At 37.5% G+C, this 5,352-nt stretch overlaps 1 pseudogene; it reads left to right on the plus strand.

Annotated features, from left to right (window-relative positions):
* The first annotated feature begins 301 nt into the window (after positions 1-301).
* On the plus strand, positions 302-2,603 carry LOC141445017 (uncharacterized; annotated as a pseudogene).
* Positions 2,604-5,352: the final 2,749 nt, after the last annotated feature.

The following is a 5,352-nucleotide window of genomic DNA, read 5'->3' on the forward strand; positions in this document are numbered from 1 at the left end:
AGTAAATTCTAGTCTCATCTGTTTTAATAAGCACAAATTCTGCTAAATTTAAAAAAATATAAAAGATAGCCAGGAGATTTTCAGGACCTACACTCGTATCGTATCATCGTGAAATTGAAAGTTGGAATTAGGTATGCAATCTTATGACATGGCAGTTTAGCCAACACAATAATACAGTTTGAAAGTGGCAAATAGACTAGAATGCAAAACATAAAAAAAATTAAACTACAAACAATTTGACCAATAACAACTCTGCCTTACGCCACCGGTAATAATAAAAAAAAATGGTGGATGGATAGTATGGATACTTGACGACTCTGTGACTTGACTTGAGACGAGAAGAGAAGCATTGGTTTTGTTTGCGGTATTTTACTGGTAATTACCAGTTTTAAATAATGTAAGTGTTCTAAAACTATAGTAATAATAATTGCTGTGTACTGTGTGAATGTTATAATCAAGATGTTTGTTTTAGGGCTCGCAATAAATCTCCATCAGCCGTATCGGATAAAGAGAAAAAGAAACCTAAGGATAAGAAAAAGAAAAATGAATCTGGATCAGTAGCAGCGATAGTAGTGGCAGGTACGTATTTTTGGCAACAATTACGTTCAAAATCAGGATATTAATATCATTGGACATCCACTGTCGTAATACTGACTTTGAGGTTATGCATCAACAAAATTATGCCGTCATTAGAGAAGTTCCTGTAAACATGGCCTTTTTTTTCAGCTATTCCATATCGAATATCATTCATAGCTGTTTACAAATTAGTGATGATTGACTCGAGTTACTAACTCGAGTTTAAATAATTTCCTTTTTTACTTTAGTTAGTATAACTCTCCTAATACAATATAAATATATAATATAAAAAATTAAAAATTAAAGAATTTAAACAAAAATATCATTTGTTTTTTTAACTATTAGTGTGAATGTGAGGGAATAAATAAATTAAGGTTAATTTAATAATAGCATTATTGCAGTGCCCTTACAGGGTTTGATTCAGTATTTTGTATGGTTTCAAAGCAAATAAATGAGTTTGAGTTTAAATTCGTAAAACATTTGAAAAATCTCTGTTTCATCCAGTTAACTCGAGTTATGTAACTCAAGTTCAAACCAAGTTATATCAATTTTAACTCTAGTAAAACAGGATGTCAACATCAATAAAGACTATTTTTTATTAAATTACTCTCGTGAGTCATTGAAGAAATGACTAGAACACTTACTTGCTTGAGAACCTCATATCGGGCCACATTCACTTTAGAATCATCTTTATGTTAGTATGATACAATGTTGATTTGTAGTATACAAGGTAAATACGAAGTTGAGAAAGTACATGGATGATTTAATACAATTCTAGACTTAGTTTAACTGATCTTTCTACAAGTAGGAAGGCTTTCTGTTACACTTATTATATCTACAGTTCTTCGGGTAGCAGTTCATCCCGCTCCTCTTCACGCTCATCATCCAGCAGTTCGGGTAGTTCCTCAAGGTCATCCTCTTCATCCAGCTCTTCCAGCAGCAGCAGCAATGACCGCTCTAGGGCCAAGAAGAAGTAAGTAGAAGTTGTCCTCATTAATGTCAAGATATTCCCTTAGACATCTACTTATGATTTTTGCCAATGTCAACAGTAGTAGTAGTAGTTCATGAAGTTTTTCACTGTAATAAAGCTACTATTCCATAGCTATGGAATTAGTAGCTTTATTTGTTCAGCTGGACAGAGCAGTGAGTTTTATAAGGATTATTATTATGGGCACATCTCTCAGTTGGTAAGGCATGAAGCAGGCTAATTTAAAAATATGATTGATTTTTCTCTTGTCCGGGTGAGCATTATGTTCCAATGGAATGCTGAAAGTTTCTCGACAAGGGCTACAGCATAGATGTCGCTAGTGTCACTGCTTAAGTGACTAAATAAGAAACAAACATGTTGAGATATGAGGTGCATAGGAGATATTCGTCTCTGTACCCCTGTCCAGTGGTGGTGTAGCGGTATAGCATGTGGCACAAAATGTCGAGGACCTGGGTTAGATTCCTAGCGCTGGTCTATTTTTCTGGTTTTTCTGTGCATCTATGTTTCAGTTTGTATTTTCAATATGGGTTTTATGGGATGACCGCAAAAGTAACAAAATTTGGAGTTGAAATAAAAAATTCAAAAAGACCAAAACCAATCTTAAAATATGATTCAGCTAGATGTAATACCATTACCATTATTCTGAGAGAATTCAGTCTGGTTGTAACAACCATATGTATGAATACTTGTAAAATCTGACTTGCTCACTTGTCACCCTTACCATTATGATGTATAATTATGAACCACCACTCATTTAATGTAGGCCACCATGCTCTTTACACTTTACACAATAAATTCATGATCATGAAGCACAAATTGTGTTCACAATTGTTAGTATTGTTACTAAAAATTAAAAATGGAATCTATTCAATCAAGGACGTCGCCGCAAAAGAGTCCAGTGAAGGATCGTCGGGAACCTGACAGGGAGAAGATCAGGGACAGGTCACCACTTGGTGACAAAAAGAAGATATCTGCACCTTCTGCTAATGATAAGTCCAAGAGCAAGGATAAACATGACAGGTAAGGTCGACCGAGACTGCTTTTTTAATCTCGGCCGAGACCGAGACCGAGACCGAGAAAAAAAAATATTCTCGGCCGAGACCGAGACCGAGACCGAGACACAAAAAATAAGTGCTTTTTACTATATTATCATTTTATTATCTAAAAAAACCGGCCAAGAGCGTGTTGGACACGCCCAAGATAAGGTTCCGCAGCCATTACGAAAAAATCAAGTAATATTTTTCTAAGAATTTCGTATTGTGTACGGAATCTTCCAAGTTTAGGTATATTTTATACCTTAGGCTCGATTTTCAAGTTGAATATTTCGCAAAAAGATCACTGAATCGAAAAATCGTCCTGGCGACCCCCTCAATGGCTTTAAAAGATCTATCTAACGATACCCCACACTATAGGTTAGTCAAGAAAAAAAAAACACCCCCACTTTACGTCTATGGTCCATGGGATGGGTACCCTAAAAATATTTTTTATTTAACCACTGTCAGCGTGACTGATATGTATATTCATGCCAAATTACAGCTTTCTAGTAACTAACGGTCTCTGAGCTTAGCCGCGGACAAACAGACGGACAGACATGGCGAAACTATAAGGATTCCTAGTTGACTACGGAACCCTAAAAATACGCGTTATGAATGAAAAAAAATGTTTTATTTTGGTTTAATTAAACGTTCCACCGGGTCCTACAAACAAACTTAATTATCACGTAAATCAAACTACAGTATTAACAATATCAATCGTTATCGAAAAGAAATGAACGAGGTGTCACTTGTTACTCTTGTTAGCGGGTGTCAGTAAGCAAGTAGGTACCATACGCGCGAACCTGGCGGGGCGACCAATCAAAATCCCAAAGAAAGCTCATGCCACCGCGGACACCGGTATGCGCGGAGTCTCGGTCGCGGCCGAGAATCTCGGCTGTTTTGGGCCGAGACCGAGACCGAGATCTCGGCCCGATTTTTGGCCGAGATTTGTCGAAACCGAGACCGAGACCGAGATCTCGGTCGGACCTTAATGACAGGTATTATATATATATTTTTTTTATGATAATATAATAAAAATAACAACCGACTGATGGAATTTACGAGCCACTACTCTGGAGGTTTTAATGAAATTATTATAAATTTTTATAGCATTAAAATGTATCTTGACAATTGACATAATTTGTATAATTTTTGTTGTTTATTCTAAGGACCCCCTCTATTTCTTACTGTATTGTCATTATATTATTTTATTATTGAAAATTAGGAATATTTCCATTGTCATTTTTCTTTGACATTGCTTTGATTATATGGCATTGTTAATAATATAAAATTGTAACTGTAACTACTCTCAATAATTTGCACGCCTGCATGCAGGCTGAATACATTGGATAAGAAACTATAACATAACATCTTTGTAACTGTGTTCTAGCAAATAAACATTTCTGATTTCTGATAAACATTAGTTAAGAAATTAAATGCTTAATGATTGGCAACATATCAACAACTAACTAACTACTAAACAGAAATTATTTTCTTTTCCAGATCTCCAGCCAGGAAGAAGAGGGAGCGTTCGCCGCCGCCGCGTCCTACCCGCATCCACATCGGCCGACTGACCCTGAACGTTAGCAAGGACCACATCCAAGAGATATTCTCGACGTACGGCACTGTAAAGGCTGTGGAGTTCCCTATGGATCGTCTGCACCCACACAATGGACGCGGGTACGCGTACGTTGAGTTCACTAACGCCGACGAAGCCGAGAATGCCATGAAGCATATGGATGGAGGTAAGATATGATTTTGTTAAAATAATAAGTTACTATAAAGTGAGCTGGGAACTTGTTAAAAATACAATATTGTAAATAGTGTAGATTGATAATTTTGTCTTAGACAACCCAGAGGTTGAGAAAAGCTTGATTTCGGTATGAGTTTGACTTTAACATCTCAGTGTTAATGCAACCAATTTTGCAACTTAGGGAACCTAGTGGGTTGGGCATCCAGCTGATAAGACACTACTAGTAAGTGGTCTCAAACTCGCTATTAACGTTTTCAGGGCAGATCGACGGCAGGAGATAACGGCTGCGCCGGTGCTGATCCGTCGCGCCCGCGCCGGCCTTCCCGCGCCCGCCGCCGCGCGGCACGCACCCATGCGTAGACATTCGCCGCCTAGGTTTGTTGACCTTTATGACCTTTGAATGTTTCCAGATTTAAAAGCTAACAGCGTTGACGCAAAGCAAGCCTAAATTCCATTCCACGTGCGAGATAGGCTTGCGGGTAAAGAGTTTGACAGAGTGAGGTCTGCTTTACTCGCACGCAACGTGTTACGTATAATATACATGCTTGTAGACTACTGTGGCCTTAGGTCAGTAAAGTATTCCGTTTAATATTTTAGATATTTTTTTAAACACTTGTCAATTTATTTATTTGAGATACAATATACTTGGGAGTTACAGTGACAAATTAAAACGTTGTTGTGGTTTTTAGTCTAACATCTGGTAGCTTTGTGTACGGTTGTGTTGCTCTGAAGATGAGCTCTGGTTAAATTCGAAACCCGTCAGTGTAGTGTGGTGGTGGTGATAGATGGGTTTGTGTGATTTGTGTGTGTTCTTACAATGTGGAGGTGGAGGAACTGCATGAACATGCATATTTGCATAAGCTTAACTATCATAAGGTCGCGGGTGAGCAACGAAATTATTTTAGTTCATTGATATGGGCCTCCGCAAAGTAACGCCTGATTCAATAAATCACTTGTCAACTTATTTATTGTGTAAACTTGAAATGCAAATATCAGTATGT

This window comes from Choristoneura fumiferana, unplaced genomic scaffold, assembly GCF_025370935.1.
Source record: "Choristoneura fumiferana unplaced genomic scaffold, NRCan_CFum_1 Sck3bRy_138;HRSCAF=326_pilon, whole genome shotgun sequence".
NCBI classification, from domain to species: domain Eukaryota; kingdom Metazoa; phylum Arthropoda; class Insecta; order Lepidoptera; family Tortricidae; genus Choristoneura; species Choristoneura fumiferana.